The sequence below is a fragment of the Cryptomeria japonica genome, chromosome 5 (assembly GCF_030272615.1).
Source record: "Cryptomeria japonica chromosome 5, Sugi_1.0, whole genome shotgun sequence".
NCBI lineage: Eukaryota > Viridiplantae > Streptophyta > Pinopsida > Cupressales > Cupressaceae > Cryptomeria > Cryptomeria japonica.
Genome location: NC_081409.1, coordinates 372,403,875 through 372,416,025, shown reverse-complemented (window position 1 = coordinate 372,416,025; position 12,151 = coordinate 372,403,875).

Below are 12,151 nucleotides of genomic sequence, written 5' to 3'. Positions count from 1 at the left end.
TATTACAATTACACTAATTGCATGAATATAAATACAATTATTGCACTCCCATAAGATTTGAAATTACAGAGGAGAGTAAAGTAATTTTCAAAGGAGGAAAAGTTAAAACTAAAACTCTTCGTTGTTAGCTTAGATCTATGCAATGCATGAACAACAGTCTCTCCATGAATTACAAAGATAACAGACAATGCATGAGCAACAATCTCTCCATGAATGATAGAGATAATATACTTCAAGTTGCACTAACACCCCCCCTTAAGCCTAACTAAGGAGAGATTTGGGTCCTAGAAACAAAGCTTTATTAGGTACCCAATTAAAAAGAAGGAGAAAAACTCCTAACCATTATTCAAACTAAAGAAGAAAGCTACAAACTGCAAATGAATCCACACTGCAATAGGATTGTACAAAATCATAGAAACCACTGCATGAGTACCTCTGGGATACTTTGAAAATGCAGTTGCACATATTCTGCATTGCTCAAATGGATGAACAGACAGGTACTCGGTCTTTGAATACAAAAACTGATCATCTAAAGAAGATATGAATCTGCAAAGATGTGCTCAAAGTTGAAGAACTACAAAGATGACCTCTGGTTGGGATGATGTCATTGTATATCTATTGCTCAATAATGTCCCACTAGAAAGAAACTCTGGAAGTAGTTAGGGATGCGACTCTAGAATCTCATGTAGTCAGAACCTTGCTAGAAAGAATCTCTAGGAGAAAACAAAGTTGCAACATTGGAATCTCATGTAGACAGGAATTTAGAACAAAAGAAATTTTTTTGCTATCAATTGGAGGAAGAGTGCAAAGCAACATAAATCTTCTATTTATTTAGGAAACTTATTGAAAGAAACCTATACTAAATGCATTAAGTAAAATCCCATAGAACCTTTCTAAAAGTTCAATTTTTACAAAGCCCCAAATTTTCTAGATCTTTATCATGTTGTGCTTTCAAACCACATACAATTTTAAAGAATCAATATGAGAAAAAAACAAGAGAGCATGCTAAAAATAGGGAAAGAATATGCATGCATCTAGAAATAGAGGTTACGAGAAATGAACCTTTAATTAAATAAGTAAAGTCATTTAATAAAGGGGATAAATTGAAATTAATTAGATAGTTCAATCTTATTTAATTATTTTTAAAAGGTGAGGGGTTTGAGAAAGATTAATAAGATTAGAAGTAAATAATTAGTAAAAAGGAGCTTAATTAATTAAACCTAAAAGGGCAAGTTAGTCAAATTGACATCGAAAGACCTTAATTGGGTCAAATTAAGTCAATTTTTGGTCACAATAGGTGAAATTGGAAAGAACTAGAAAGGTTTGGATAGAAAATGGGACCATTCAAATGAAAATAAGAAAATTAGGGCAAACCGGGTAAAACTGAGCAACAACGAGTAAACTAGGTCAAAGTGAGTCAACTAATGAAGAAGAGATGAATGAGACACCATGGAGTTGAAGGAGAGGTCAAAATGTTACTGTAGAATAGGAATGGGGAAAAAATGAAACCAACGAGATCGAAAATGAAAAACCCTAAAATCGAGATAGGGGTTTAGGTCAAAAAATGACATCACTGGAATGAGAGGGGAATGGTTTGACACAAAGGGGATAAAGGAGAGGATAAAATGTAACCTCTGTTGATGTGAGTTTTGAGTTTACTCAACACTAATAAACTTTCACCCTAAAATGAAGTTTATTTACTTGAAAGACTGAAAAGATCTCAATCCCAAGGCTCAGAATGTTTTTGTTAGACCCTGTGGTTTAACTCAATAAACATGCATCAACTATTTTACTAGGGGATTCCAAGTAATATCTCTAGAATTCATAGATATTTCACACTCTCAAGTATTTATCTTGACTTATTTCTTTTTGAACAATCAAAATAAAAGGAAACAAACAGGAAATGAAATAAATTCCTATTTATGACGATTTTCACAGTTAAATGTCCTTAAATGATTGCAATTATAAAGAACAATTTCATAAATAATCAGAAACTTTTCTCAACCATTGAAAAAATTGTGCAATCTTTAAAAGAACATTGCAATTGACAAGGAAAGTGATACAACACATTAGGAAAAATGCGCAGTCATAGATTTCTTCACCAAAAAGAAATGTTTTATAGTCTAAATTTTCACCATTAATTGACCAACGCTTCATCATGACAAACATTTACAAAGAGAGAACACAACTAAGATAACTACAAGTGTAAGAGACTTAGAATAACTAGAACTCTTTCAAGCCTAGAACTCTTGAACATTATGAAAAATAAGAGGTTCATTTGATTTTATAACAGTGTTACAGAAAAAAGATAGAATTGCTAGCTGGGCTATTTAAACTTGGACTTAGTCACTACCAATTTATTTAATACCACATTCATCAGTGCCATGCTTTTGCAGCAGATACTTCTTGAAGTTAGCTAATACTTGGGATACTTCTTCATTTTCACTAAACTTTACTATGGACAAATTGTGCTCCTGGACTCGACAAGCACTCCTTAGAGGTTTAGTGTTCTATTATCCTTGAGTAATACTTTCATCATATTCCCCTACTATGGATTGCAACTACTTGATGTCTTTTAAAATCAAGGGACTGTTATACTTAGCGGGATCACATAACCTTTTGTCCCAAGCATGTTCAAACTCAAGGACCATTCTTTCTTCTCCCAAGGGTACTGCATATTCTATCAATATTTCCATCAATATTTGTTTGAGGGTTTTATTTTTCCTTTGAATATCTTTAGCATCCCTTCCCATAGTCTTTCAAGTAAATAAACTTCATTTTAGGGTGAAATTTTATTAATGTTGAGTAAACTCAAAAGTCAAATCAACAAATTTTGGCGCTAGAAGGAGGGCTTGAAATTTAGTGTCTCTATTTTGTTCAATCAACATAAACTGGAGTTTAGGAGAGTAACGAGGTCTATGTGTTATGATCTTGGTTTTTTAGTTCATAGAGTTACCTGATAGAATGAGTTATGGGAGGCCTAGAGCTAATTATGGGGGACCAGTTCATGTGTCTATCAATAGAACATTACCTCAAAGTTAGAGAAACTCAGTTAATCAAGTTCAATTACCCCCTCCACCTCCACCAATGGCTTTCTTGAATGCTAATTCACCTATCAGGTTTGCCAATTATCATGATCTACCTAAGATTCCTGAGAAATCGTGTCCTGAGTTTTAGATTCACAATGATGCTAAAGAGCATCTTTGGATCTTTAAAGATATGTGCAGAAGAGATAGAATCCAACATGAAGATGTAGTTTGTAGATTGTTTCCATATACCTTAAGTGATGAAGCTTATGTTTGGTTTTCAAATTACCTATGGGATCCATAACTACTTGGGATTTGTTAGAGAGTGATTTTATTTCAAGATTCAAAGCTCCTATTGATCCTGCAACTTTATATCATTAGTTTGCATTAATTCACTGAGAACAATATGAGCCTATCAATTGTTTTAATGATCAATTTCATAGAGCTTACTCCAAACTTGAGGCTCCATATACTTTAGTAGAGTCGGATACATTATCTATGTACTATGCGGCCTTAGGTCCTTTGACTTCAATGTTTGTGACAAGGAAAGTTCCTCTAGTAACAAATCTCTTTGAAGATTATGCTAAAGCCAATAAGCATGAATAAAGAAATGAGGCAGATTAGATATGGTCCATCTACTAGATCTAGTAATTAGACTATACAACCTATAGAAAATCCCACAACACCAATTATGTCGTTGCAAAGTAATAGGCCTACTACAATTCCTTAGAATATATTCCAAAATAAAAAAAATTAGATAGTAGCAAAGCCATAGTTTTACATCTCGGACCTGCTATTGTAGAAGTTCCTACAAATTAAGGGTCATTTTTCTCTCAAACTCCTGAGTCTAATGATAGATAAAATAACAGTACCAAAGAAGAAATAAAAGAGATCACATAAATGTTGAGGAAACTAACTACTAAGGTGTCTTATTTAAGAAATCAGAGTTATAGTAATAGAAATGTTGAACAAGGAATTTTTAATTCACAATAAAGGTTTAACTCAAATAGACCCCCCAGACCATGAAACACTAAACTAAATAATAGAGGAGTAGTATCACCATTAGATAATCCCTCGCCTGGAGAGAACAGTCAGGTCACAAGTATAAATTTAGTGGAATGTGCATTGAGTGACTGGTGTAGAATTCACAACATTGGTAATCATGCAAAGAAGGATTGTCCATAGTTTAGTATTGCAACATATATTTTTCAGCCTAAACTCATGCTGAAGCTTTATCTCATGCTGAAGAGCCTACTGAACAAAACTCTTGTAGAGAAATTGTTCCTACTAATTATGATATTTCTTTATTCTTGGAGAGTTTTGTGAAACCAGTGAAAACATCAAATCATAGTACGGTGTTAGCTAATTTATATGAAAGACAACAAATAATGTTCATCCTTGGTAGTAGAGTCTTATGTGTTTCCTTTCCAGTAGGAGGATTCTTTTGAGTCTAAAGCTGAAGAAGTGTATATTGCACAACAATATAGGAAAGGAAATACACATAATTTACAGAGAAAGACCTATAGGAAACCCAAAGAACCACTAACTACTTTAGTGCCTCCAAACAATTGTAAGACACCTCTAGATCCACAAGCTAGAAATTTTCTTGAACCTCCTAAAGTTAGTGAATCTTACAAGATTCTTATAGCATCTAAAAATGCTAAAATAGAAGCTAAAGTTAAGGATTGTGATGTAGAGAAATTAATAAGTTACCTTGTAAAGGAAATTAAGAAAGTGAAGGTAAATTTGTCATTGATAGAGTTGTTGAAGACACCTATTATTAAGAGCACTTTTCTTAAGGGATCAAAGGATCAAATAGAAAAACAAAAGGTCGAATATAAAGACGAGGTTCACAAGGCAAAAGAGGAAGAAGTTATGCCCGTAGTGGAAGTGCATGTAGATATTTATAAAGGGAAGACAAAGGTCTTACCATTCTTGCTAACACTTAAAGTGTTTGGGAAGAACTTACACAACTACTTAATTGATTCATGAGCATCAACAAATGTTATGCCTCTAGCTATTTGCCACGAGCTAGGATTGACACTAGAAATGTCTAATCGTAAAGTGACTCAACTAGATCATACTGAAGTAAATGTTGTTGGCGAGTTGACAAACATACACATCCAGTGAACTTCAGACCCAAGAGTACAGGGCTTTATGGATATTTATGTAGGACATACTAGACCAGTATGGTTTATTATTGAGGAGGGATTGGTTGAGAATGCTAAATGGATATATACACACAAACTTTTCTCATATGTGGTTACCATGGAAGGGAGTCCCTAATGAAATAAGAATAGAATTTAAACCTAGGATGAAACTAATGGTCACATATTACAATCAAGAAATGAAGTATTACATCTTGAAGTTGAGCCTAGAGTTTATAGTATAAAATAGTCAACAGTTAAAATTGATGAGATATGTACCTGTGATCTAAAACCTACTACAGAAGCTCTACCTTAAATTGATGTATTGGTTGAATCTTATAAAGGGTCTTCTGACAAGGAGAAAGATGTATTGAGTATGTTTACCAAATTGATATTGTAGAAAGTGGCTAAGTGTAGAAGGCAGGGGAAGCCATTAGAGTCAGTAATAAGTATTGTTACCAAATTGGTGCAGGGTGCATAATATTGGACATCCAAAAAGTCAATGTTTCCTATGTTTAACCATTCTAGATATTAAAATGAGTAGAAATGGGATCTTGCCCAAAGAAATAGATCCTTCTGAAACTAATACTTCCAATATCAAAAGTGGTCCTGAAAAGGTGAAAGAAGAGATGCACAAAAATTGAGGAGAGAATTTTGAGGTTGAGAAATGTGAAACTAGAAATAGAATTAGGAAATTGCCTGCAAAAGGGGAAGATGGTATTTGGACATTGAAGTTTGATGGGTCAAAGTCCAAATAGGGTATTGGGATTGGAGTGGAGTTGATCAACCCAAAAGGAAAGTTATTTTTAGCAGCCTATCAATTGCAATTTCAATATACTCATAATGTCATTGACTATGAATCTTTGATACATGGTCTCTTGTTAGTATTAAGGAAAGGAGTCTGAATACTAAGTGTAATGGGAGACTTTGAATTAGTAGTCAAGCAACTGCAGAAGCAATATGTTTATCGCTACAAGAGGCTAGCTAGTTATAGGCATCGAGTACATGATTTGATAGAAGGATTTGATGCGTTCAATATAGAATAATTTCCTAGAAAGTTTAATCAGAGAGTAGACACCTTACCTATAGCAGCTAGCACACTAGAGCTATTGAAATCCTCTAAGTTGAGTAAATTCACAATACAGTTGGTACCAATGCCCTTTGTACCCGACAATGTGCAAAATCTACAAGTATTTGAGGATGATCATCACATTGTAGATTTCATCACCAATTCGGGAATTTTTGAAACATAAATTATTGATGAAATTATCCCGCAGGAGGAAGAATCAGAGGAATTGCCCAAAATTTTAAAGATTAATAATATTCCCAAGTGTATAATAGAGTTAGAAAGGTCTTTTGATGTAAATCAAGTATTGAAAGAAAAGGACTTACCTAAAATTTAAGGAGACAAGTGTGAGCCTCATAATTTAGGGACTATAGAAGATATATAGAATGTGTTGATAGGAAAGGTTTGCAACAAAAAGGAAAGAGAAGATCTAGTGCAAGCATTGAAAGATTATATACATATAATTGCATGGACATATGAAGATTTGAAAACATATGACACATCCATCATAATTCATAGGATCCCCTTGAAGACAGACACCAAACCTTTCTGATAGAAGCAACAATCGGTAAATGCTCTTATTGAACCCTTAATTCAAAAAGAAGTACAAAATTTGTTATCCATGAGAATTATATTATTTTACGACACTCAAAATGGGTTGCAAACTTAGTCCTTGTCCACAAAAATAATGGGGACATAAGATTATGTGTGGATTTTAGGAATCTTAGCAAGGCTTCAGAGAAAGACAATTACCCGCTACCATATTTGGATGAAGTATTGAAAATAGTTAATAGGTCCCAGATGATGTCATTTCTAGATAGGTTTTTGGGTTACAATCAAGTTATGGTCAAGAAGCAAGATAGGCTAAAAAAAAAATTCACTACAAAGTGGGGAATCTTCACCTATAGGAGGATGCCATTTGGGCTAATAAATGGAGGAGCCACATTTCAAAGGGCCATGGACATTGCATTCACATACTAATTGGGAAATGTATCATAATCTATATGGACAATCTTACCATCTTTTCAAAAGATAGATCTAGCCATGTGCAAGATTTAAGGAAAGTGTTGAAGAAGTGTGAGCAATATGGAATATCATTAAATCTGAAGAAATGCACGTTTGGAGTGACTGATGGGAAACTGTTAGGACATGTCATTTTAGAAGCAATAATTTCTATTGATCCAGACACAGTCAGTGCTTTAATAAAACTACAAACCCCAAATAGAAAAAAGGAATTGAAATCTTATTTCGGGAAAATTAATTTTGTCTGAAAGTTCATAATAGGCTTTGTAGAGATAGTACAACCTCTGAATGGCATGCTAAAGAAAGAAGCTAAGGTTGAGTGGACAAAAGAAGCCGAGGAAGATTTTGAGAACATCAAGAAAGCTATAGAAGATGCTCTAATTTTGTCTAGTCCTGATTATAATAAGCCATTCTATATTTATTCATTTGCTTCAAAGTAGACCTGCACTGCAGTACTAACACAAAAAACTGAACTGAAAGAAGAAAACACAATTGTTTTTATGATCTATCCAATTGAGGATGCATAATTAAGGTACATAAATGTAGAGAAACATGCATACACACTAGTTAAAGTGGTGCAAAAATTTAGACATTATATTTTGAAGAACAAAGTTATAGCTGTTGTACAAGATGCTTTCGTAAAAACTCTTTTGATGCAAAATGAGATAGGGGATAGAAGAGCCAAGTGGATAACCATCTTACAAGAATTTGGCATTGATATTATGCCCATGGAATTGGTTAGAGGGAAAGCACTAGTCCAAGCCATTGCAAAGATAGACCCACATTTGGTCAGTCAAGAGTATGTACTATATGAGAAAAAACAAGAAGATTGGTATAAAGATATCATGCATTTGTTAGTAATAGGTCACTGCACGGGTCACATGAACATATCACAACGCAAAGAGTTAAAAGTTAAAGCACAAAATTACATGTTAAAGAATGGTAATATGTTTTGCAAAGATCATGCTTGAGTATACTTGAGATGTGTGACGAAGGAAGAATCTCAAAGATTTCTTTATGAGTTTCATGACAAATTTTGATACTCGACATGAAGGACACTTAGCTACTACTAATTCAATAATTAGTGTGGGGTATTATTGCCCAATTGTTTTTTGAGATGTATACCAACATATCCAGCATTTCTATACATGTCAAGTTCATGTGGACAGAGGGAGGTATTCAACATTACCTTTACAACCAGTAGTAGAGATGCAACCCATTGCACAATGGGGAATGGATTTTATCAGAATGATGAATCCACCATCATCAGTGGGTCATAGGTAAATTTTAACCATAAAAAACTACTGTACGAGGTGGTCCAAGGTTGGAGCACTCAAAGTCAGACTACGAATATCATCATTCAATTTCAGGAGGAGAATATCATCATGCGCTTCGGTATCATGCACTTTCTGGTATGTGACAATGACCCATCCTTTTCATCTTAAAAATTTTCTAATTGGGCATTTGAGTTCGACATTATTTTGAAGTTTTCTTCCAATTACTATCCCCAAGGGAATGGTTTGGCCGAATCAACAAACAAGAATTCAATAGATATCATTTAAAATTTGTTAGATAAAAACCCTAGGGGGTGGCACACACTGCTCAAATATGCTTTTTGGGCTGATAGAACCACGGTAAAGAATAGTTTAGGGAATTCCCCATATCATCTAGTGTATGGTATAGATCCAGTATTACCCGTAAATCTAAAGATACCAATGTTGAAATTCATTCAAGAATTTATAGGGTTTGAAAATAAGCAAGAGGCTCAATTAGTACAACTATTAAACTTAGATGAAAAGAGAGACAATGCTAATAAGTGCATGAATAAACACCAAGCTGTAGTGAAAAGATGGTTTGATGAATGAGCAAAAGTAAAAGCATTTCATATTGTAGATTTAGTTATGTACCAAGAGAAGTCCCAAGAAGGGAAAGGAAATTTTGAAAAGTTTGCACCTATTTGGTTTGGCCCATATCAAATTTCTAAGATTTTGGGTGATAATGCATTTTAGGTTAGCTACTTTGGAAGGGGAAGCGTTGCCATTGCCTATTAGCGGAGACTTTTTAAAGCACTACTTTTGAAAACTCAAACTAGTATGACATTGTAAATATTGTACATAATGTTAGCGAGTTTAGTTTCGTTAGGAGTTGTGTAAGTAGTCGCAGGGTGTTGAAGGTCTAATTAGAAATGTTGTGTAGAACACAAATATAACTAGTTCATGGAGTGTTTAAAGAAAAAGTAATTAAACCACAATTTCTTAAATTAGTTTAAACAAGCATACATGTATGTATGTATGTATAAAAGGGTATTCCGAGTGCGTAAAAAATCATGAGTGCCTGAGTAGTAGTTTGAAGATGCCCAAAAGAGAAAGAGTAGTAGGAGTGGTCTTCAATTTTTTTTGTGATTGAGGAGCATCGACATGATGAAATCTATTTTACCCATGGCTGTGACATCCTGAATAGGCTAAAAATGTTGCATTAAAAAGTGGCAAGCTCGTCATGATCATTCTCAATGTTCCTAAATTATACTGGTACAAAATCTGCCAAGGAATTCGTATATAGGCATAGGGGTGGGGGAAATCCAAAAGTCCCAATGTTCTATGGCATTGGGATGCCATAACTAGGCAAATCTACCTCCAATATAACATCCAACCCTCGCATAAAATTATTATGAAGGAAGCAAGTGCATAATTCAGAAACTACATCCTCATGCTCACCTAAATCAAGAAATGATGCTACAAAGCGAGAGGCTATACAAAAGTTAACTCTATATCTAGTAGTAGAGGAAAGGAATTTGGAACCCAAAACCCACCTAATTGCCTTCTCCACTAAATCTACATCCCGAATGTCATGCAACATAAAAACATGATGGAGACACTGACTGGTTATTGCCCCTAAGAAAGCTAATTGGCATGCACCTCTAGTAAGAAAAATAACATAGTCTACCTAAAGAGTAAGCTCTCTAGCCATGACTATAGGCATAGTGCACTATAAATAGTCCAATAAAATGTGAGAATTTGAGACACAATAATGGATATAAATAACGTGTTTAGGCATGAAGTTATTAATGTAGGTCACACGACTTCACACGAGTTTGTCAGCCTCGAGAGTACGAAGTATTTTATTAGCATTAATTAAGTATTATGTCACCTGTTAGCGATAATAAATGGAGCAATGTTTGGTACCTTTTAAGGCCAATTTGCAAATTCATGGCTTTCTTCATAAAGGGAAGAAAATTGAGAATGACACCATAAACCACATTTCATTAAGGATTGGACTATGTGGAAATAATAGGTGACTTTACATATTTTAAAAGCATTTTAAGCATTTTTAAAGGTGTTATCGATAATGTTATTGACTTATCAAGTGAAAATAAAATAACCATCCTTGCTACCACTGCCCTATTCAACCTTCAAACAGCTGATTTAAAATTATGATACTTCCAAATGTGTTATAAATCTATATCAAAATGATTAGAGTATCAAAAGAATCAAAAAGCATCAAAGAAATGCACTAAAAAAAAAGAAATGAAAATTTCTTTCAAATGGGCTAAAATGTTATATTAAAGTGATTGGAGCAATATATATAAAAGAAAAGAGAAAATATCGAATAGTGGCAGAGATAACGTTACCGGGGCTATAGATGCTCAACTAGCAGTAAGGCTCTATCCAAGGTTGGTTGAAAGGATAGATAAACCAAGTAGCTTGGTAAATTACTATCTTACTGATAGTTCTTCAGGAAAAGGAATAAATCACATGCACATAATTGAGAAACTAAGTGTTTTCATTGTGGTTAAACTTAATGTTAGTTGAGGTACAAAGGTACTTTCTCTAAGTGTATCTTGAGTATAGTAGGCATAAATTCCCTTTATGATTAAAGATAGGTTTTTGGTTGGTGTTAGATGGTGGAAAGTTGTGTTAATACACAACATGCCCCATTTCTATCGTAAAATGGGGACCCACTAGAAATTTTGTGAAGTGAAGCCTAAAGACTCTATAGGTTGATAAAAGCCTAAGTGAAATTATCACAGGTGGTGGGAAGAAATAGAGTTTGGTTCAATAAGCCATGCGAGATATAACGTTTTTCAAATTACAAATGGCTTGAGCCCCACAAAGTGAAATAATGGTTGAGTGAAAGTGAGATTATGAAATAAGTCTCGAGTAGCGAAGGAAGAGATTTTACCGCGGTTTTACAATATAGATAAAATTTGAGACCTTGTGCGCACTAAAAGGGAGAGAGAGAGAGAGAGAGAGTAGCAGGGAGTGAAAGGTTTATGTGAAAGTAATATGGTAAAAATAAGCAAGAGAGTAGCAGGGAGTGAAAGGTTTATGAATACAAGGAAGATTGAGCTTAAACGGAAATTTGAGTGGAAGTTGATGCAAGTCATGCCCCATGAAATATTTTATATAGACACACATTTGGGTGATAGTAACCTCAGAGATGTAATTGATAGGGTAAGATAGCCAATTGCAACAAAAAAAATGAAGAACTTAGGAAAAAATGGATTGGTGCAGGCTGTAGGGTTTTTTTGTTGTTGCAAAGGCTCATGAACTAGTAAAGCAATGTATCTAGCATTATGATGCTTAGCTTCGACAAGTAGTTTATAACCATAGATTGTATGCTAACTTGATGCTAGCAGGGTTTAAAGAGTTGTTGGCAGTACCTGTACCTACATCAGTCATATCCAGGAAAATGACACAAGCATAAGAAAAATTTAATAATACAAGATCAGCCTGTGAGAGAACTATAAGAGAAGAGTGGTATATTAAGAAGCAAGAAAAATTATTGTCTAAATTGCCTACTCTAGTGTTGAGATGGGAAACGCATCTAGAGGTATCAGGTGCAATAACCTTTCTGAGTAGAATTACAGGATTAGAAATAAGTGGGTAGTT